General features: G+C 47.5%; 1 protein-coding gene across 1 annotated transcript in view; it reads right to left on the bottom strand.

Annotated features, from left to right (window-relative positions):
- MYO1B (myosin IB) overlaps window positions 1-21282 on the bottom strand; it is a 179790-nt gene extending 158508 nt beyond the window's left edge. The window contains exon 1 of the mRNA XM_044241189.1: window positions 21179-21282. The gene's annotated coding sequence lies outside the window, so the exon portion shown is untranslated. The remainder of the gene's footprint in view (window positions 1-21178) is intronic.
- Window positions 21283-23979: the final 2697 nt, after the last annotated feature.

Raw genomic sequence — 23979 nt, 5'->3', positions numbered from 1 at the left:
CACACCGTGTTTTTAATTTTTAAAAAATTTTTTAAAGATTATATTTATTTGACAGAGAGAGACACAGTGAGAACGGGGCGGGGGGGTGGGGGCAGACTTCCCGCCAAGAAGGGATCCCAATGCAGGGCTTGATCCCCAGACCTTGGGATCGTGACCTGAGCAGAAGGCAGATGCTTACCCACTGAGCCACCCAGGTGCCCCTCCACACCCAGTTTTTAAAAGAGAAGCTTCACTTCCACACTGAGAGCAGTCATTTTCTATAGCAGTTTGGTAACAAGAGTTTATCATGACTGAGAATTCCCTTTCATCTGCCCCAAGATGGGACAGCACAGGCTTCAGATCACAGTCCTAGGCTCAAACCCAAGGGAATTAATTCATCTCTGGAATTTTAATTTCTGATCTTAAAAACTCAGGGTTGACAACATCCATTCCCCAGGGTTATTAGGCAGGCTGTCTAAAAAAGCCAAAGCCCCTAAGAGGGCAGGATCTGACTGGATGTTAGCTCCCTCCCTTCCCCATGCCTATTTCTTCTGACCCTGAAGAGCTCACCTACTGGTATGTGTATCTGAGGTTGATAACCTAGAGAGTTGCCTCATTTGCAAAAGTCATCCCATGGGGTTCAATACCCTGAGGAGCAAAGGGGGCCAACATCACTGTCCCCAACGTCATTTCCTGGAGGAAGCTCTGCAGAGTCACGGCAGGAATGAGGCCAAAGGGCAAGGCAACATCAGAGAATGCCATCCACCACCACCAAACCTGGGTCCGAAAGACACCCCCCGCCCTCCCTCTCCACCCTCCACCCAACTTGGCACCCCTCACCAGCCAAAATCCTTGAAGGTCTAGGATGCACAGCAAGCAGTCTGGCTTTAGGGGGAATCTATGGCCACACTGTCTTACTCACACCAGGTCTTAGGAGAATTAATGAGCTAACGTCTGAAAAGTCCTCTGAGTTCCTCCGGGACAAGGTAGCCAAAAACCATAAACCTCTGCTATTGCCAGAAACACAAGCCCAGCTGCACGTGAGATGTGCTAATTATAACCCATAGACTTCTCACTGTGTTCCCTTAAGGTAGACAAAAAAAATTCCAAGAAGCCAAGTGTGTTTAGATTGGCAAACCTGAGGACCCAGGACCCCCAGGTGAAGGTAAAACTGCTCGAATTTAACTGACACACCCGGCAGCTTGTTCCTGGCTGGGGCACAGACACCAAGGGCAACCGGTTAGTATTAAACTGAATACAACCACCCGGGGAAAACAGACTTTCCTTCCAAATGAACTGGCTTGTTCATCAGAGGGTCCAGATCTCGTCCCACATGCTATGAGCCTCACCAAGTCATCCTGCCTCTTGCCCCCTCCACCTTCTGGCACTGCTTGTAGACTAGTTCTTTCCGTTCTCTTTATACGTGACTCTACCATCCCATCACCCAAGGCACTCCCTTGTAATCAGAAGTCCAGCGTGTTGCACCTTGTGGGCACTCACAGAGGATTTCCTGCAGCCCTCAGTTTGGGAAGTCCCTACGGATCAGTTTTTTAAGACATCTGGCTGATCAAAACAGCCGAGGGCACCCCAGAGCAGACATTTATTAAGGCATCTTCCCATCATTCGGGCTCTTTTAAGGGACAATAGAGGGAAATGTATTTAATTTCATGAACTTGTTCTTTGGAAAAGGAATCCAGTTAGCTCTCAGGGAAACGTCAGCTGTTGCCTTCTGCAAATCTGAGGTCAGAATGACGACTAGAATGGCTCCAGGAAAAACAGCCAGAAGATCCACACTGTAGACTCAGCTCTGCAACTAGCTCAGACTGAGACCCTGAGCACACTGCCAATGCCGAGCCTCAGTTTCCCCACAAAGGGGGAATACATCATCTCCTAAGATCCTGTCCCAGTCCGTCATTACCGGTTCAACAAAAAGAGGCTCAAATCTGGAAAGACTGAATTCCTTAATTTTGTGGTGAATATTCATCCTGTGTCTGGTTATAAAGAATGTTAAAGGCCAAGAATGCCAGTCCACAAGAATCTTTCTCAGTGACATTTACTCAGAGATTAAAGAAAATAGCCTTTGTTCTGACCTCACCAGCGAAAAAAAAAATGTAATAAGGATCTAACCATATGCAGCACAGAAGGAAATACAAGGAATCAACTGCATCTTAGGACTACAGGCCTCGGGGCCTGTGTGAACGTGTTCTGTTCGTAACTAACCAGCGAGCTGCAAAAGGGCGCTCTACTTTAATGAGTTGATCCACTGTGAAAGCACAAAGGGGTCTAAAGATTACAAAATTAGGAAACCTATATAGTAAAAGGAGAAAAATATGCATTACCCAACACTGCTTCTTCGGTAATGTCTCTGTACTTGTGGTTAAGAAAAAGTTCTTTAGAATAATAAAAATTCAGAAACTTCCTCAAACAGTTATCCACTGAAACAAAGTCTAATAAACTATGTAATCAAAGGGAGAGATGTTTATACATTTACATTAGGATTTCATGAGTGTTTATTACTTGAGAATTGATCAAACAAAAATAGCTAAGATGTTTCCAAAAAAGACACTGATGATGTAAATTGAGAAGGCGGAACTACTTTGTCATTAAAAAAGAATTTTTAAAGAAAATAGCTAAACTGCAGTGGGTTAATTTACCTAAATTGATTAAAATCAACAATCAGAATTGGGAAGTATTTTCTGAGCCGAAGTTTTTCTAATTTTTCTCATGTTGCAAGCATTACTGAATTTAAAGTCAAATGTACCATAATACATATCTTAGATATCTCTGAGTACATTCTAATGTATTTATGAAGAACTATATACAATAAATCAACATATAAGGCATGTCATAACATTAACTTTTTTTAAGTAATAAAATGTTTACTAAAATTTGTTTACTAAATTTAAACTTATAAATGTTAATTCAATTTGATTAATAGTTCTCATTTCCTGCAGTTCTGTAAGGCATAGCAATTTTCCATATATTTACATGAGGACACAAACATACAAATGCCCCCCCTTACTTTTTTTCCCCTTGAATATAAGCACACACTAAACCTATAAAGCTACGCGAAAATCAATTTTTAAGTTAATCAGTTGGGCCGTGTATAAAATAAATTTTCAATAAATTTTCCCAAGGGAAATTTGGATAAGAAATAAGATATTCAATAGTGAACTATACTGTATACTGATTAAGAAAAATTCATTTCCCTCTACCAGTAATTTATCAAAATATCACATTATTATATAGTAAGTTATCAAATTAAAAGGCATTAAAAACTTAAAATTCACAATCCACCCTTAATTATGTCTCTCAGTAAGTAGGCAGGCAGGCCGGCAGATAGATAGATTAAAGGGAAACTCTAAAGTTCTTTTTAAATGACTTAATTGTAAGGCCCCCTAGTTTAGGAATTAAATAGAACCGCTTACCAACTCTTCTTCTCCATTGTTTTTTCCACTGATTTCACTAGTACTTTAGCATTCCATTGGTGTGGAAGGAATAGACAAACATTCGCTGTGACAGGGAGAACATACTAAGTACAACAAACATTTTGCACAGAGATAAGAAGAGGAAAGTAGGTCAATATCCTGGGGCCGGGAAGACGCAGCCTGAGCTTCCATGCAGAACTGTGTATGATTAACTGGGCAGGCCCTCTTCTCTCCAGGTTACTGCTCTGACCTGTGCGCCTGGGATACACAGACTCCAGGAGAAAGGAATTAGAGACCCACCTACTCCTTCCCAGCCATGGGCAATCTAACTGGGGAAAGAAAACAGGTAAGAGCCGTGTAACTCATAAAATCAGCGCTCACACAGGGCCGGCGATTCACCGCAGAAAGAGGAGTACAGACACTCGTGTTTATGATTAGAGGCAGTGCTATTATTACGGTACAGGAGGATGAGATGAGGACGGCTGAAGAGGGCAAACTTGACCTTGCCTTTCTGAGGATAAGCAGTATGTGGTCCAGCAGAAAAGCACTTTAATGCAGGAAGAACAAACCATTCAGAAGACAGTGACTAGGTAGAATGGTGCAAAAGACAGCTGGGCTGTGGGCTGTGAAGCTGGGAGGAAAGGTAAGTTGAGACAAGACTGAGAGTCCAAGCTAAGGCACTTACAGCTAGGAATGAGGTGGGAATTGGTGGGAACAGGTGGGAGGGGAGAGAGAAGAGTATCTACTGGGTCTGTGTTGCGGTCAGTGCATCCAGAGGGCCACAAGTATGACCGAGAGTCACTAGTGACAGTATGATGGAAAATAAGATTGAAGATAGCCATTATAGATGATGGGGAGTCATCCAAAATGTCTTGAGAGCAACAGACAACAAAAAATGTAAAGGTTTTTTTACTTAGTGGATAGTCTAAATTCATTGGGAGAGAGCTGAAAGCAAGAAGCAAAACTGCTCTGTACAATTGTTCAGTCTGTGCACTGTATAAAAAGCCACGGGGGAAAGTGGGCACTGACATCAAGTGGAGCTCTGTGGGACAGTGTTTGCCCTGAAGGGTACCTTTTTCCACTGTACGGTAAAGATACCATACCGGCTAGCAGCAGGGAAACCAGGTGGGGCATGAATCTAGAACTAGGGTAGAACTAATGGAAATGAAACAAGTGGGTAAATGCAAGAGAAGTAACAGACGACTCTATCATAAAAGGCAGAACACTAACTGATGGAGGGGGAAAGAGACAGGAGGCTTTGAGACTAAAGTAGGCTCTCTCATCCAAATGCATAAGGATTGAAAGTTCAACTGCTTGGTTTGAAGGGAAAAAAAAGTCAAAGTTGAAAGTCGTTTAAAAAGGTAAATATCAAAACATATTGTTTTAGATTAAACCCTATCATCTAACATTTATTTGCCTGTGTTTTGCTGTAATGCGTGGCCTTTCCTTCAAGTCTCTGTCCACTGCCTGCAGTATCCAGCGGTGCTTTATCAACCATCTCAAGGCATCACCCTTTAAAAAGTCAAATTTCTTTAAAGAAATGGTGAGGCTATAAGAACACCAGAGAAACAGCCCAGAGTAGACCACATCACCCTTGACAAATGCTCGCCACTCCTTGGTGGGAAGGCTAACCCACCCCCACCTTGTCCAATGTGGGCAGTCTTTCCCTCCGCCCCAGGAGTCAGCAGGGTTCCGGGGGGCTGCTTCATGAGTATGACGAGCATGATATGAAACAGAGCCGCCACCCGGCCAACGGTGGACACACCGTGTGAGCATAGATTACTGCTCCGAGCCACTAAGATTCCAGGTCTTCCATAATCAGAGCAGAACACACCTATCCTGAGTGGCTCAAGTATCCATGGGAACCCTCTTCTTTTAGGACTCCCCAGCTCCTTTACAGTTGCCTCAACCTCTCTAAAATCAGCCACCACTCTTTTCTAGAAACTTACTTTTTATCAGGTGCTTTCCAAAACACTTGAACAAATTCAAATAAATTGTCACAAAAATAGCTCTTTTTGCACATATATTTAAAATCTTTAAATAGAGTAAGAAGTACAATTGGCATAAACAGGTTTGTAAAAAAGAAAACAGAGTTTTCTAGATATGCACACATGTCCACTGGTGGGAACAGAAACCCAAGAGCAGGACGTGTGAGTGGCTCAGTAAGTTAAGCACCTGCCTTTGGCTCAGGTCATATCCCAGGATCCTGAGATCAAGCACCGCTTTGGGCTCCCTGCTCATCGGGGAGTCTGCCTCTTCCTCTCCCTCTGCCCCTCCCCCCTGCTCATGCTCTGCTTGCTCTCGAACAAATAGAATCTTTAAAAAAAAGAAACAAACAAACAAACCTAGGAGCACACTACTGGGGAGCCGTCTAGCTTTGACCATCGATTATGGGCATCGATTGATTTATGATTTATTTTGCAGAGGAAAAGAACACCAACTAATCTAGCAAGTCTGGAGGTCGCTAAGACCCTATACCATTTTCTGAAGCTGTGATCCTAAAATATTCTAAGAATGAAGAGTACTATCATATTATCAGGTTAAAAATCTGGCTGGTTTTTCAAAACTATATCCAACTGCCATATTTTTTTCTGTCCCAAATGTACAGTCAGAAGTGCTTAAGTCGTTTAAAAGAGCACAAAAATAACACTTCAAACCCAAAACCAGACATAGAGTCAAGAGTACAAGGCCACATGTCATTCCATAACCCAGCTCTTAAAGATAGAACAAACACATAAGTTACTATTAAAAACTAAAATTGAGTTGCACACTTTAAAATTACATACTGCTTTAAAATTGTCAACGGAGATAAATGTTCCTCTCAAGGTTGCCCAGCAAAATCTGGGTGCTTCCATTCTGAGTGGCCAAGTGGTCCATCTATCCATAATTTACATACTTCAGAAATCTGATACTCAGCCTCTTCAATAAAAATATTAACTTCTACACAGAAATCATATTCATATATTTCAATAGACTACTGAGAGAAACACTATGTAAACACATATACACCGGAAACCCCAAAACAACCAACCACAGTTAAATAACATCCTCTACAAATCAACCTTGGCCTCTTCACCAATACGCACGCAAAGGCTCCCCCCTCAGCAACAAATAGGATAATCTTAATCTCTGTAGCTTTAAAAACAAACCAAAAAGCCTGCATCTGGAGAAAAAAGGCAGTGATATCGTACCTGCCAAAATAATCCTCCCCCAGACTCTACTGAGACAACAACCGCTCAGTCTTATTTTAACCAAGGCAGACCCTTGAAAAGAAAGGAACGCAAACCAAACTCTAGGGAGAAAAACACTAATTTGTGAAATACGATATGACCTCTAAAGTTTTCCTGAACCTTGACCTAAATCAGTGTTCCTACAATGTTGTTGTTTTTATGGGTTTTTTTTTTGGGGGGGGGGGTTGTTTGTTTTGTTTTGTTTTGTTTTGTTTTTTTTAAAGTGAGATAAGCAACCATGAGGACAGGATGACAAAATGGTTTAGTCTTTTCACCAAACCAAACATAAGTCATCCTCAAAATAAAACAAGAGTTAATCCGACACCAGTAAGGGGGAGCGCTCTGCTATAGGACCAGAGTTTCCCCTGAGGACCTGCAGACAGACGGAGGAGCCTGACTTCAGGAAGGGAAGAGGGACAAGGCCCAAACCCTGCAGGACGTCGACACCCAGGGGCCAGAAGGAGGGAGGGTTGAGACCAGAGGAACACAGGCCACCGAAGCCAAGAGACAAGTGGGACAAGAAGGAGCAGATGAGGAGGATGGGGAGCACAGGACAAGGAAGGAAAGAGGGGGTTTTCAGGCCTAGAAGCCATGTGGTCGGGGCTAAATTGTGTCCCCCTCCCAAATTCATATATTGAGGCCCTAACCCCCAAACCTCAGGATGTCACTGTATTTGGAGACAGGGCCTTTAAAAAGGTGATTAAGGGCGCCTGGGTGGCTCAGTCAGTTGGGCAGCTGCCTTTGGCTCAGGTCATGACCTCAGGGTCCTGGGATCAAGCCCTGCATCAGGCTCCCCACTCAGTGGGGAGTCTGCTTCTCCTTCTCCCTATGCTGCTCCCCCTGCTTGTACTCTCTCTCTGTCAAATAAATAAATACAATCTTTTAAAAATAAATAGATAAATAAATAGGTGATAAAGAGGTGATTAAGTGAAAACTAGGCCATTATTGTGGGCCCTTCCCCATACAACTGTTGTCCCTCTATGCAGAGAAGACAGGGACACAGATGACATAGATGGAGGAACAACCAGATGAGAACACAGAGAGAAGGCAGCTGTTTGCAAGCCAAAGAGAGGCCTCAGAAGGCTCTAAAGCTGCTGACACCTTCTTCTTGGACTTCCGGCCTCCAGAACTGCGAGAAAATACGTTTCTGTTGTTTCCACTCCCCAGTCTGCGGTATATTGTTATGGCGGCCCTAGCAGACTAATAAACCAGCCTACGACCTCTTCTGGCAATTGTCGACTTCCAGCCTCTTCCTCCACACAACTAAGGTTTCTGACAAGGCCTTCCTTTGACCCTTGCCACACGCCACTGAAACAGCCTCTGATACAATGTCCCTGCCTACTGCACTCTCTCCTACCCTGGCTTCCTCGGGGCCACTCCTTCCCGTCTGCCCACGTCCTACCTCCACCACTCCTCATCCTTAGTGGCCTCTCCTTCCTCAACTCATCACAAGACGATGTTCCCCGGGGTTCCATCACCCACCTTCCTCTCTCATCATTCCACCCTCCAAGCAATCTTAACATCTCCGACCGGATGCCGCAGTCCCTTTCCCGGACCTCAAGCCCTGGCTTGTCTCTGAGCTCCAGGCCCTGTATTTCAGGGTCTGCCAAGCCTCGCTCACTGCCCTGAGGCCCCATAATCCAAACAGAACCCATCCCCTCCGGCCTCTGGGTGCCAGCCACTCCTGACCTCTCGCAGGAACGGGGAAGCCCTCCCACACTCTAGCTATCATTGTTCTCAATGTCTACTGTCAGAAAATAAATATTCAAAATATGGAAAAGGTCCTATGTACAAAAATGTGCATCACTGCATTATTCACAACAGCAAAACAGTGGAGGCAACCCAAAAGTCCCACAGTAAGAAATGTGTGAGGACATTATGGGACTCAGTGGAATAATTCACAACTATATAATTTATTTCAAAAACTGGGCAGCAACACAGATCTTAAAACATACACATAAAAAGCGTGGAAAGGAATATTCAGAAACAACCATAGTTGATAGTTCCTCCATTTCCAAACTTTCTGGAATGTTCTTAAGATGATTCTCTAGTACGCAATGTCCAAGCGAGAGTTCTAGCCATTCTGGACTTTCCCAACTGCCTGGCTGAAGGAGACATGGGAGGTTTGCTCCAGAACCGCGCTGCATCTGCGGCAACACCCAACACACACTCCCATTACATAAATTCCCCTTCAGTCCTACTGTACTTGTAGTCCGCAGCACGAGATCCTACAGAACCTGGTTCTTTCAAGAAATCCAACCAGACGTACAAACAGCTGTACGACTGCGGAACTGAGCTCGCGACATCTGCCACGGTTACTAAGTGTGACAGTCAGGAAACGTCGTCACGCGCAAGCTGCGGCCAGGCCAGCGAGTGTCAAGCTAGAAGCTGTAGCACAGGCGGTGAAGCCACCTCCTCCGGAGCATCTGCCCACCCGCCTGCCAGGGAAAGGGGCGTTTCCTCCGTCCGAAGAGGAGGGACGTGACAACTCATCCATCAGAGAGGCCATGAGATGGAAAGCTGGTCCCCCCAAGGACGCGAACTGGTTCGTCCCCTGTAACATCTTACCCATACCTTTTGGGTTGTTTTCTACGCTGGCAACAGATGGGAGGTATTAAGAGGGGGCTGACAGTTCTACCTTTATTTCCTCAACCCTCACGCCCTATCCTTGGATGCCTCCTACCAACAAACTCAACAGATTCCTCCTCCTCCATTTTTGGTGTAAATGAAATGAAACAGGGAACAGCCACAGAAATCACGCCCGCTCCGAGGGTGTCCGCGCCAACACCCGGCGCCCAGCACAGGTACACGTGCACACACCTTCCCGGACCGCGGCCTCTCTCACAAGCAGTGTATGCGGCGTTTCCGATTCAAAGGGTTCCTGCGATGAATCCTGTGGAAAAAGAAATACGAGCTCCCAGTTATACCCGTTCTGTAAAGCCAGGTTTTACTGCATTGTACCAGCCTTCCTCCTCGCGCAGAAAGAATGCTCATAAATATTTACGTTACACTCAAGCGGGGCATTTGTGGTTAGAGATGGAAAGCATTATAAATTGTGGAATAAGGTACAGGAAAGCATCACCTGATTTAAATCCCCTCAACCAGATTTCACATCCAATTGTGAAACGTCACTGCGATCAGCAATATTTCTCAAGGAAAACAGCTCTTCTACTCGGCCCGGGCAACACGGCTGTCGTATCCTCTCGGAAATCTGTGTCAGTATTAGAGGATGCCACCGCTTAAGGATAAATTCCTGCAGATAAAACGAACTTAGCAGGAAAGCCCATTCCTCCGTCACAATTGTACAAGAGAGCAGGAAAGGAAAGCTGGAAAGCTCACTGAACTTTTTAAAAAGTAATTAAAATCGACAGGCTTTTGAGGAAATGTGGCAGATTTGGCAGCGTTTTCTTTGTAAAAACACATTTTGGTAATTTTCCAAAATTCTGTTCTTCCAGTTTGGAAACGCTTAAAAATTCTGACACATAATGAAATGGTAACAATACGGACCAGCCTAAGCAAAATAAGGAAAGGAGAAAAATTTAACTTCTGCGTTCCCTCAATCTTCCCTTGCTCTCAGCCCCCCAACCCCCCAAGATTCCTGGTGCTTTCAGGAGCCACAGAACCCCCTCCCAAGAGGTTAGAGAGTTAGTTAGTAAATCAGTCAATCAATTAATTAATTACAGGTGTGAGTAAACAAAAGGCAGCTCAATTAAGATTTCTGAGGGCAAAAAGTTACATTTGGTTTTACAATTAACAGTAAGAAATACAGTTTACCCTTTGAGTTATAGAAACACATGCATCATTTCTGCAGGGAAGGGAAGGAGGAAGATGGGGAGTTAAAAGGACCATAAGGGGGAGGGGAGGAAGAGGAGCCCAGAAGAGAGTCAGTAACAGATGGCTGGAGGCCCACTCAGGGAGCGCAAGAAGGAATAAAAAAGGAAAATAATGACAGAAAGAAACAAAGAATAAAGGGTTTCACAAGGAACCGCATCCCCCCACCATCTAGTGTTTTGGGATAACTCTATCAAAGACTTTTCATAAATACCGTTGTGTGTCTGCAACAGGAAGCATTAGCAGAAAGTACTCGGTCGCCCTGTGTAAATGTAATCCGAGCAGTGGAACCCAGGCGTCCCCCTCTCCGGCCTCACCTCAGCAAACCACTAGGGCAATTGCCAGCCTGGCTTTTTTCCATAAGATTATATCATATTATTATTTGTACAGAAGTTACATAGAAAATGTGTAAAATCTGAGGGGTACCAGCAAGTCAGCACAGTCTACTGCACTCGCACAATCACTGTTACCGCTCTGATGTATTTCTTGGCCGTCCTGACTCCTACATCTTTTTCAGGGGTAACCAAAGTCCCGTATCAAATCATGAATTATACGCGCGGCTTGGATTCAAACGGATCCGAGTGTCTGGCCGGGAGAAGGAAGCAGCTCAGGAATCCATTTTCAGGAAAGACCGAGGAGGAGTAACTAAACTTTACGTGGAGTGTTTGCTGACCCTCTTCTAGACACACACACATTAACACACGGAATCCTTGGCCCCAAGAGAAGGCTGTTATGACCCGCCTGTTGCAGATGAGAAAACAGGAGGCAAATGAAGCTGCATGCCCCAAGTCAGGGAGCACTGGGCAGAAGAGTCAAGTCTCTAAACCAATACTTGTCCAGAGCTAGCCTATAACCACGACACCACCCCGGGAGGCCCCATCGCCCTGGCCCTGGTGCAAAGCCACAATGACCAAAGAACCGTTATTCCAGCAGAGGGAGGTGTGTGTAAGTCATATGGGACCCCTCCCTAAACCCCTCCCCAAAGCCTTCAGTGTATATTTGGAGAAGGGGCAAGGGCGGGCGGGGGGTGGGTGGAGGGATTAGCCAAAGGAAGAGCCAAAGGTAGCTCTGCTCAGGACGCCTCCCCACAAGGACACACAGGGCCTCTCCAGACTCAGAGCAGGGCCCTCGTCTGAGCAGGATCCCCAGGAGTGTAGCGGAAGCCAGCGCGTGGGGTAACAGCACTCAGATGGGGGGTTGGGGAAGGAGGACAGGCAGCTGCGCAGCTCAAGCCTCATCACAGAGGTAGTAGCTCTCTTAACTCAAGCAGTTTCATTCAAATTTTCAGTTAGGAAGGGAAACATCCTGATCAAAAATAAGTATTTTCATGTCACCATACTTTACACACTAGGTAATACCACTATGATGATGGTTTACTAAGAAGCAATAACTTGATTTGAGTCGTTGATCACGAAAATTTCCATTAATTTACCATTCGCAGCAGAGCCCCATCTCGGGCCTTCTGAGCTTGGCTTTCACTGCCTGGAAAGTTCTTCAGGCTTCTCCTCCTCCATCCAGCAACTCATCCCACCCAGGTGGCTGCACGAATGTCTCTGTCCTCAGACAGGCCGTCCCCATATCCGCAATCTACTGTTGCCTCTCCCCACCTTTCTTATACTCAGAGGCGCCCCGTCCTTTTCCTTCACAGCACCCATCACAATTCATAAATATGTCATAGATACCTGTGTTCATTTCTGCAATGTCTCTCCCCCCTCATACACCATGAGAGCAGAAACCACGTCTGTTCTACCACCGTTGAAGACTCTGCACCAGTACAGGATCCGGCACACACTAGGCACCCAAACATGGGAGGAATGAACACACGCATACACTATAGAACGAAAATGTCACCTCCCTTTACTTCGAAAAGTATTACGTAATTTTATTTATTTTTTTGAAGGAACAGTTTTTATTTTATTTTTTTAAGTTTATTTTATTTATTTTTTATTTTTTGGAATCTCTACACCTAACGTGGGGCTTGAACCCACAGTCTGAGATCCAGAGTCTCGTGCTTTTCTCAGTCAGCAGCCTGGCTGGCGTCCCTACAGTAATTTTAAAAATGGAGTGAATTGTGACATTTCCATTACAGGTTGGTATTTTGTGCTCTATTAGATAAGCTACCCAACTCTGGGCTCTAAGAACAAACACAAGTTTAAATGTAAACTTGATCAGCCAAGAACCATCTAAAAACAAATGCAAAATCAACACCATTCCTGCACACCAGTCAGAAACATGACACGCAATTCCCAGGACCATTCACAAGGACCACAAAAACCATGAAGCACCTTGACACAAATCTAACAGAATTTTTTTTTTTTTTTTAACATGGAAGATTATAAAATTTCACTGAAGGACATAAAAGACTTAGGTAAATAGAGAGGTACATCGGTTTGCAGACGGCAAGCCATGAGGCCCCAAAGATGGCAATTCTCCCTGAAGACTATTTAAATGCAAATGCAACACCAATAACACAAAATTTAAACACAAAAACAAAAACAAGCCACATGCTCGGATAACATGTACAAGTTTACCTGTGGAGAAAGAGAAGAACGCAGTGTGTGTGAGATACGTCAACAGACACAAATATGGAAAATGTCATTTTTGCAAAATCCAGCAATGTAACCATGACAGGTATGCAATGTTACTTTCAATGTTTTGACTGTAACCATAAATGCTCTAGGTTCAGAAGAGCAAGGGTCTGGGGGATTTTGACAAAGACGCTAACACAAGTGGGTTGTGAAAGCCGTGTAACAGGCAGAGGGGGCTTCCAGGGCAAGGAAAGATCCAGGAGAATCGATGAGGAAACAAGTACAAGACATATATATGAGAGTGAACCGAGTGTGGCTTACATCACATGAATACTCTCACAGAAAGTCAGCTAGGAATGGACTTAGACATGGCTCCATGAAGGAACCACAGCCCTGTGATCCTATAATGGGCCCCGCCCAAAGTGGTCAATGCGCACCCAATGGGGACATGCGCATATTCTATCTCTCTGGGATAGCCACAGTCTGAGGTCACAAACAGAAGGCCAAGAGAAGCCTTTCTGCAAAGAAACTTACTTAAAATGTTGTTTAGCCAATACCTACTTCTCCAAAGATACCTGTTTTCACAGAACACCATCTACTCACTTTATGGGTGTTTCTTTCAACCTTCTAACTTTTTATGGAACAACCCACTTTGGAAATTGCTACATTCTACTAACCCAGCCCTTTAGAGATCTGAGCCAGAATAGAGGCTTAAGGATTTGGAAATAAAAGGCAACAATCAGCCAAACATAACAACTGACCGGATGAATGCATGGGTCACAGAAAATAGAGAAGTAGGTAATGCTTCTGGAATCTCCAGCCCAGATGAGGACAGGAATGCTTTCAGCGCAAACAGTGAAGTCAAAAGAGGGTCAACTATTAGGTATCGGGCACTACGCTTGAATTTAGATGGGTTTGGGGAGACAGTGAGATAGTCCCCTGGAAGGAAAATTGAGCAAGAAGTTAAGAGACTACGATCAAGTTCCCAGATCTATCCCCAGCCAATTTTATGAGCCTGAGCAGGTCTCAAATACGAGGCAGGGGTTACAGCAGTGACCTTTAAGCTCTTTCAAATTTAATACTCTACCATTCTAAAATCGGGCACTTGGAAGTCGAAATACCAATACTATCAAGTACAAATACAATACTATCAAGTTCTGCTTTTAGAGGTGTGAAATGTATAAAAAACATAGAAAAAAAAAACAATTCAAGAATTCGAATACATGAACTTAAATATATCAATGAAAGGCTTTTAAGAGATTATGCAATTAGAGATGTTTAAGAGGTCAATGAAACCTACAAAGAAATTTAGGATGTCTCACTCGGGCCCCCTCCCCCAATGTCATGGAATACTTAGCATCTTGGTGCTGCACAAGGCAGATGCTTGAATCTGACCCAGTGTAGCAGTTCATATATTTTTACGAGTACCTCTCAACACCCTGAAGATTTCAAGGCAAACGACAACATCTTCCTAGCTGGTTCACCACATCAGGGGAGGTCAAAACTGTGGTCACTGCGTTACAACTGTGACCAGAGTGCCAGTAAGATACTAGCCTTGCGTACTGGCCTAAGCCCAGGGTTTATAAAAATTAAAAGCTTTTCCTAAGAGCACTTAGTCTGGGATGCTAAAATGAATGAATTCGTGATGATCCTTTTGAAGTAACTTCAAGGGAAAAAATGATCAGCTAAGAACTGCAAATAGAATTGCAGGGTTAATAATAAAGAAACTTAAAAGGAAGCAGCTCTAGGGGAGGAGAGAGAAGAGGTATTGGAAAGTGCATGCAGGGCTGACGGGGATTTTTTTTTACCCGAGGCTGAAAAGTTTTTCAAAAACACCAAGAGTTTTTGTTGTTGTTGTTTTGGTTGAAGTGTATGAAAAATGCTTTCATGAAACCAGTAGGAAAGTGACAGGCACACACAGTTAACAAACGCCAACAGGTAACAATCTGTTCCATTGTCTCTTCAATTCCATTTTCAAAAATCTCTTTAAGGATGCTGAATTCTTCTTCTTCTTCTTCTTCTTCTTCTTCTTCTTCTTCTTTTTAACAAGTTTAAAACCGTGTAAGATACAATCCGGAATTGTATTTTCATATTCACAAGGCAGAATGAAGACATCTGTACAATTTCCAAGCCTCCCGAGCCCACGAAGGGTCATGGGACAGTCCCTGGAAGGCATAGGCCTGGTTTCCTCTTGGCCTCTCGAGGTATCTGGGAAAGCCAGGCACCTGGTATTTTTATAAGGTCAGCGATGTTTATCTGATCAACAAAGGGAGAATGTCAATTTTCCCTTTTCTCTGGACTTCACCTTCCAAAGCTGCCTACCCTGGAGGAATATAAATTCCATACCAACCTTCCTCTTCCCACCTTGTCCACAGTCTTACTCCCTAAGGCCCAGCTCTGCAGCGGTGCGCTCACCATTTCACCCCATCCTTCAGACCCTGAACTGCAGCGGGATGCCCCGCGGCCACATACTGCTCTCGGACAGACTGCAGACCAGAGGACCAGACAAAACCCCTGGAAACTCCCAGATGGCCATCTAATTCCTGCAGATAAGGAAGTGCCAGGAGAGGGTAAGAGAGATCACCGGGCAAGCTGTTTCCTCACCAACAGGCTGAGGCTGTTCACCAAGTCATCCTCATTTGGGGGAGAAGTGAGGCACAATGGGAGAGCCAAGCACAGGACCCAGAAAAGGACAAACGGAGAAGCATTTCAACCAACCCACCCAGCTCTGGACTGGCCAAGGACACCCACAGGAACCCTGACTCCAGGTCACAAAGGAAGCAAGCCAGGAGGGAGGCTCTCACTCCAACTCCATAAAACAACCTCCTTAAGAGTGGCCCAAAGCTTCAAAGAACACCGCACCACGAGGCAACACGTCGTTCTGGAAAACACACAGTCTAGGACTTAATGTCTACCAGCCCTGGCAAATTACTCGGTTCCCTCATCCACAAATCCTTCCTGCTGAAGAGCAGCAATGCGGATGACACAAATAAGGTACAGAAAATGCCCTGGGGCGGGGGGGGGGGCGCCTGGGTGGCTCAGTCGGTTAAGATTCAGACTCTTGATCTCCGCTCAGATCTTGATCTCAAAGTCAGGAGTTTGAGCTCCGCGCCGGGCTCCCAACCTACCTTAAAAAAACAAAGTACCCAGGATGAGGGCTGACACAGAGAAAGCGCACACCGCTTCACTAACAACAGCAGGAACCTCATATAAAACATGAATGATTCATTCTTTGGGGGCTTGGCATTTCTTGTCCACAAGGCAAACACTCTGAAGTCAGCAGACAGCCTTAGTGGGACTGGATCAGCCAGGCTGAGCGCCAGCCGAGGACAGGATGCCTGCAGGTAGGGAAGGAAGAGGGAAGGAAGCGGGAGGCACCGAGCACCTACCCCTACCCGGTGCCAGAGCCCACCACGTGACTCAGCCCCTGCTCCCATGGAATGGCCCTTTGTACATCCTCGAGATCCAAAACGGGAACCCCCAAGCTCTCCTCCGGGCCGCTGCTTCTTAACCTGCAGACCAACCCAACCTTCCAGAGGCAGGTGTTTGGAGACCTGACCCCTTCCACGCCACCAGAGGCTGGAGGAAATTAAAGCACAAGGACAAAGGAGTGGGCACTGCGCTGCGTCTCCTCCCACTCTCTCGCTTTTGTCTGTTGTCGGCTTTTGTCTGGCCAGCGAGAGTTGGCGTGGCCTGGTCACCACAGCTGTCACAGCCATTTTCTTCATTTCCCCAACATCCACTCCGCGCACGGTGGCCTGCCCGGCTGTGTCCTTTGAGGCACAATGGATTTCTTCATTGCTCTTTAATGCACGCCTCCCTCCCATCAGCCATGCGCTTGACAAAATGTGAATGGATGAGGAAGGTACCGACAAGGGGAAAGAAAGCCATGAAAGGTTACAGGAGCGAAATGCCACGGCTCACCCTTCATCCCGCTCAGGGGCGAGCCGGAAGGTGCCCCCTGACAGAGCTCAGCAGACCACCATCTGCCTCCATCCACATACCCACTGAAGGGGAACTTAATGACAAGAGACAGAAGTAACTGCACCGACACTTCAGCCCCTGAAGACCCTAAACGATGTCCCATCACTATTTGAAATAATTAAACAAGATAGAACTTTCAGTCTTTACAGTCTTATCTTAGAAACAAACAAAATAAAAAAACAATATTGATTTTCCATTTGCCCAGGAGCATTCTGAGAAATCCAGACCCAGTCGATGACGCCAAGTGTTCAAATCCATTCCGCTCCTGCACTCAGTGGTCGCTCGTGGGTCAAGGTCAGGAGTCTCCTGCCCATGACCACCCTCCAGGCCACCCCAAGGACTGGATACCATTTCCATTCCCTTTTCACAGGGACACCTAAGCTCACTTCCCCTCTAGGGAAAGGATGAGCCTGGAAATTCCGTGGAATATGTGTTCCCATGAGCACAGAAAGCTGATGTTCTCAGAGGTATTATAAAGAAAGACCCTTGACACTTCCCTAAGGAAGAATGTCTTCTGTAAAAGGCGAAGGCCAGGACTGAAAGCACATGCTGGGAAAATCCCCCCCCTGCTCTGCGTGTGTTTCCAATTCCAATGTCCCACTTCCTCTTTATAACCACATTCCTTCCCTCCTTGCTTTTCCTCTAAAAAGACACTCTGGCATTGGGTCTCCAAAGTATGCTGTTCTATGAAAGGCTATAAGATAAAAAGAGCTAAAACGGATGTCAGTGAATACAAAATGCTTAAACACTGGGTAAGATCTATTCCATTTCACCACTTTTAAATGTTTCCAAAGAAGAACTTATTTTTAAATATTGGCTGCCTAACTTCTTAAACATAAAGTTTCCTTCACTTAAAGCGTATGCACACAGGCTATCACACAGCATAGAGCTTTTTAGCAAATACACTTTTAAGAGCTGTGATGTCACTAACTGTGCCTTCCAAACCTCACAGGGATTTCTCTCTCTCTCTTTTTAAGATTTTATTGATTTATTTGACAGAGAGAGAGAACAGCAGGGGAAGGGCAAAGGGAGAAGGAGAAGCAGACTCCCTGCTGAGCAGGGAGTCGGCCCAGCGGCTCCATTCCAGGACCCCAGGATCATGACTTGAACCGAAGGCAGATGCTGAGCCACCCAGGTGCCCCCACAGGTTTCTGAAAGGATCATTACAGTAATATATAAGAAAGTGATAAGAAATTTGCAAAAGGCAGGGCGCCTGGGTGGCTCAGTGGGTTAAGCCGCTGCCTTCAGCTCAGGTCATGATCTCAGGGTCCTGGGATTGAGTCCCGCATCGGGCTCTCTGCTCAGCAGGGAGCCTGCTTCCTCCTCTCTCTCTCTCTGCCTGCCTTTCTGCCTACTTGTAATCTCTCTCTGTCAAATAAATAAATAAAATCTTTAAAAAAAAAAAAAAGAAATTTGCAAAAGGCAAATTAAATAGTTATTTGAGCTATTGTTATTCCAATTCTTTTAAGAAATCATACCTTACAGTGTTTCCTTAAAAAGAATATGGACTTTCACCTCCACCACTTGCTAGTTACCTACACAAGTAGGGTATAAGACGCAAGCTAGTCATCTCCCTAGGCCTCCTTTCAACTGTAAAATGAGTATAATACCCACTTTAACAAGTTGTGAGGATTCATGGAATAATGTATGCAAAACCCACCATACACAGTAAACACTTACTAAATGACAGTGACAATTAACGTTAGACTATCTAACAAAAATCCAAATATCCAGCCATTAAAAATAGTAGAAGGGTGGGTGAAAAGGGGAGAACCTCACAACGGGGGGGGGGGGGACAAATGCTAAAAACATGGATCCCATGCTCTGAGGATCCCTTCTTCTCCAAACCACTCCTACCCCCCACTCCTTCCCCACTGAGGTCAGAAGCTTTGCATAACTGTGCAGCAACCCAGGAGAGTGAGTCTTTAACACCAGGCTTGACAAAGTGATGATTCATCCCAACCCAGGAAGGGGGTGCAGCCAGCCTCACCACACAATGGGAGATCCATGGGGCCAGAGACAAGCCCTGTAAGAGCCCCCCAGCCCCACCCGCGTCTCCAGCAGCAGCTAATACACTCTGGGGCTTCCTTGTTAGTGTATATTCCGAAGTGTAGCTGGGAGGAATCCAACTGTGCCACATCTTACAAAGCAATTCCCAACATAAATGAAAAGTTCAAAATGGCAACCACAACAACAATAATAGGGAAAAGGTCTCCCTCTGTCCCCTCTGTGTGCTGCCTGTGGCACCACATTTTGCCAGGCAGTGTGTTAGTTACAGCAGCAAAGAGCTTGGTGGCTGGACAGCATCCCGCTCCAGCTTCACAGCGTAATGGCTCCTGAGGACAAGTCCCACTGCTTCTCAGCCTGGCCTAAAAATGTGACCACATCCCCCTTGAAAAAGACAAGCCCTCAGCAGCAGCTTACACAGCTCTTTTCCATTACCACTTCGTGGGCAGGAAACATTTTTTCCCCCTGGAGTAAGCTCCTAATTCCTCTTCTAAGGTTAAGAGGCTTTCAAACTTGGTTGTCTAAAATCCAATGCCCAGTGGGGTGGTTTAACCGTGGGTCTGCAGAGTTGTCAAAGAAGCAGGGCTGGGGTCACCTGCCATCTCTGGTCACTGGCCATGCCTGGATGTCTCCTCAATTATCCCACAGTAATTCTAACCTTGGGTCGGACTTTGGGACCCTTCCACCAGGGTCCCCTAGGCACAGACCATGAATGCCTGGAAGTGTCAGCCTCCTCCCCAAACAGTTTCTCGTGGAATACCTCATTCAAAAACTCATCATTTGATGCCTCCAGCTCCCTCCCCAGGTCAACCTTTCCTCCTGGGTTTCTGGATTTCAATGTAGAAAAGGATCACTCAACAAACGTCCACCATATTAGATTTAATTCTACCCCTAAAAAAAATAAATAAATAAAAATTCCATTGGGCAGGACGGTATGAGTTCTCTTTCTTAGTCCAGGTGGTCCGCACTGGGGGAGGGAAAGCCCAGAAGCAGTGGGTCCTTAACTCAAACTCCAGCCACCAGGGTGTGTGGGGTGTGTTTTCTGGGAAAGCCTGCAAAAGGGTTTTTCAACTCCGGGTTACATAACCTGATTCATTTATTTAGCAATGTCTAATTTTATAGTGGTTTCCCCGCAAACATTCCTGGAAAACTGTTATACTATATTACAGTGGAGAAAACTGTTTTATGTCAAAATCAGTTCTATAAAATGTGCCTCCTTCCCATTCATGCCGATACCCACTGGCCACACACACACGTCCACGGCACACAGCGACACACAAGTACCCTGATCCCTCACAAAGAAAAAGTCTTCCAAAGTAACCAAGATTCGGTTTCAGCAAAGCGACACTGGGAGCGCCTCGAACTCAAGGAAGTGCACAACTTGTTGCGGCAACAACTTGACCGCGGGCGGAACAAAGCGCGACAAAGACGCTCGGGAACCGGGGCCCGCGGACGACAGGCGTGCGCCGGGCCTCCGCTCCGCAGCGCGCCCTCTCCGACCCCTTCCCACCCTCTCCGCGGCGCCAGCGAGCGCCCTCCGGGACTCCGGGTCCTGATCTGGTTTTCATTGCGGCGCCGCTCCCTCCCCTTCCTCCCCAGCACCGTGAACCAGCCCCGGCCCCGGCAGGAAACGGGACCCGGGGCAGCCCCTCGGCCGCGGCGGAACAAAGGAGCGCAGCGCGGCCGCACGCGCGGGACGCCCCCTCGGGTCCCGCGCCCCGCTCCGCCGCCGCCGGGGCACGCCGCACCTGAACCCCGCTCCCGGGACGCCCCATTGTTCTCCTCGCGCTCTCCCCCCGGAGGCGGGCCGCGGCCGCGGAGCCGGAGCCGGACACCGCTGCGGGCCGGAGGAAAGGACGGGTGTGGCGGGGACGAGGAGGACCGGGGCTCCGCGCCGCCCACGGGTACCGGGAGGATGGGGCCACAGAGTAAGAGCAACTTTGCTCCCAAGCCGCGTCGCTCCCGCCCGCCCCAAGCAACCGCGGAGTCACGACCACCCCGGCGACCTCCGGCGTGCGCGGGTTCTCGCCGCAGCAACGCCGCGGCCCCCGGCGACCCGTGACCCGCGGGCTGCGGCGGGGCCGCGGGGACCCCGGGCACAAAGGCGCGAGGCGCCCCCTCCGCCGCCCCCGGAGGGCCGCGGCCGGAGCGAGCGGGCGGGGCCGGGGAGAAGGGGAGAGGCTCGCGCTACCTCGCCGGGCGCCGCTGCGCCTCCTGGTCGTCCTCGCGCTCCGGGACGCGCGCCCGGCGCGAAGCTGCGGGGCTCCCGCGGCGGCTGCTCGACGGAGGCTGCCGGGCGGACGCTGTCCCTTCGCGCGCCCCGCGCTCCCGCACCGCCTCCACGCGCCGCGCCCGGACTCCCGAGCGCGCCCGACTGCGGAGAGCGGCTGCCGCGGGGCGCTGGGCTGCGGCGGGAGGCGCGCGGCCACTCCCCTCTCCCCCGCAGGCCGAGGGGCTGGCCGAGGGGCGGGGGCGGCGACCTCGCCGCCTGGGATTCGCCCCTGCGCGCGCCGGCACGGCCCGGAGCCCCCGCCCCCGAGCCCACCCTCCCCGGCCTCCGGGCGCGGCCGCACAGCGCCCCCCGGCGAGCGCGCGCGGAAGCCTGCGCGGGGGCAGGTCGGGACGCGGCGGCGAACGCAGAGGCGAGCACTGGGGGCGTCGCGGCCGGCGGCCACGGGGAGCTCGGGCCTCGCACCTGCGCGCACCGCCGAGCTTACCGGCGCCCGGCAGGCCGTGCCGCGGCTGGCAGCCCGGGGGCAAGCGCCGGCGGACTGGGAGTCCTGCCGGTTGTCCCTTCTGCCCTGCACGCAGTCTGGCCGCGCAAGACGAGCAGAAAGGATGAATTTGACCGAGAGAGGAAGTGCTTGAGTAGCGAAGTGTGCTTTTATTTGCAAGGTTCCTAACATCTCCATGCTAAGTAAACACTGGACAAATTCTCTGCTACAAAAATACAAGATAGTTTACAAGAAATTTCAAATACCCGTATGTGTCTGAAAACAGCGTTATCAATAGCCACTGGGTAGTGAGCAGCGGTGGGGACTAGTCCGCGCATCACTGGAGCGCGTTGGAGGAGACAGAGTCAGGACCTCTGGCCTCCCTCTCCAGCCTGCCTCTTGCCTCTCTGCGGAATCCAGAGTGAGCCACCTGACCCGGGGCCGGGTTTCCTCACCCCAGAGGAGGGCAGGGCGCTCCTCCAAGCTTACTCACTGGGTGAGGCAAGGATTACCTGGCAAAGGTGTTCAGAGCAATGTAGGCACAGTAATTATTACTCATGATTCTAACTACTTTATCCTAAATGAAATAAATTGCCATAAATGGGGCCAGGTTTAAATGGACTGACCTATATCTGGAAACTGTCACTAAAACGAGGTGAACCAAAGAATTCATACCATATATAGTAACTCTGTTCCCGGAGACGTAAGAACCACAGGCACTGGGATTTGTCAAATGTCACCAGTAGAGTTTGGAAAGGTGGCAACTGCCCAGACTCTACCTGCTTGGGACTGTATCGTCATGGGTGACACTATGTGCATCAAAGTCTGATCTGCAGCAGACACGATAATGGGGTGGGCTAAGGCAGAGCGACTATCCGGTACTGATCCGTTCTTGCTCAGTCTTGTCCGAAACCTGAGGTAGGTTTCTTTCTTGTTCTTATTTTACAGACAAGGAAAGCAGGAACCAAAGAGGTCTTCCAGCTAAGAAGTGGCGGCGGTGGTTTGAAGACATGTCCACAAACTCTCTGACCCTCACCCGTTAAAGGGTAGAGTCTAGTTGCCTTCCTCTTGAATATGGCTGAATTTAGTGGCTTGATTCTAATGAGTAGAACGCAGCAGCAGTGATGCTGTATGACTTCTGATTCTAGATCGTGGAAGGACTTAGAGGTTTCGCCTGGCCCTCACTCACCCTGGGAACCTGGCTCCCACTCTGTGCGCAATCTCAGTCTGCATGGACAGTCAAAGGCAGATGTTCCAGCTGATGGGGCCAACGGAGAACCCAGCCGGGAGCCAGATATGTGAGTTAGTGAGGCTTTGAGATGACTCCAGCCCCAGCCACTGACTGACCACAGCGCATACGAAACTGCTGCAGAGAAAACCTAACTGAACCTAGTCAGTGCCCACCATCAGGAAACAATAGTGAGAGACTGTCTTTGGAGGGGCCACTACACAGCAGTTGACCCTGAGACAGTGGCAGAGATGGGATTGGAACCCAGGCCGTCTGACTCCGGTCTCCCCTGCAATCTCACTGTCTTGGACCTTGCTAACCTAGCCTGGTGGATACCAGCTTTCACAACAGTACATGGACCTGCCACCCAAAGACACACTGAGACTCACTTTTCCATTTTGCCTGTCTGATTTCAGGTTCCAAACAGATCACTTATAGCAAGTTGGCAATAAGGAAACCTCTGACCTCTCTATCTGGTCCAACTTTCCAAAAATAACAAGTTCAAATGGCAGGTCCACACATACCAAATATAAACAAATGGTTTAAAAGAGTGGGGGGAACTCTGCCAACTTTTCATCTTTGAATAGGGCAAGTTTTCTTAAAAAGTAGGTTTGGGACGAGTATGTGCTGATAGGACTCCTGAGAAAGCCACTCAGGAAGATTTTGGAGCTCCTGCCCCAAGGAAAAGAGACAGGGAATGCAGTTATGTGAAAACAGTTCCTCCTCTAGAAGGACCTAGCAGAGTGGGGACATTTAAGGCTCTCTGCCTGGTTTTCAGCAAATTCAGAAAAAAAAAATATTAGAAACTGTTGAGCTCATCCTAATAATCACTGAGAAAATGAACCAAGAAGCTATTAGAAAGCCGAAAGTGTTTTTAGGGCAAAGTTCTGCTTCTCTTTCAAAAACACCATTAACCTAGTTTTCACAGATCTCAAAATCCAAACTCCTGAAGACATACCATGAGGTTTTTAAATACTTTTACCTTCTTGGCCATTCTTTTCACAAGTCAATCAATATCAATCAACAACTGAATTTAAGAGGAACAGATTG

The sequence above is a fragment of the Neovison vison genome, chromosome 3 (genome assembly GCF_020171115.1).
Source record: "Neovison vison isolate M4711 chromosome 3, ASM_NN_V1, whole genome shotgun sequence".
Classification (NCBI taxonomy): Eukaryota; Metazoa; Chordata; class Mammalia; order Carnivora; family Mustelidae; genus Neogale; species Neogale vison.
This window is presented reverse-complemented; position numbering and strand designations above follow the sequence as displayed.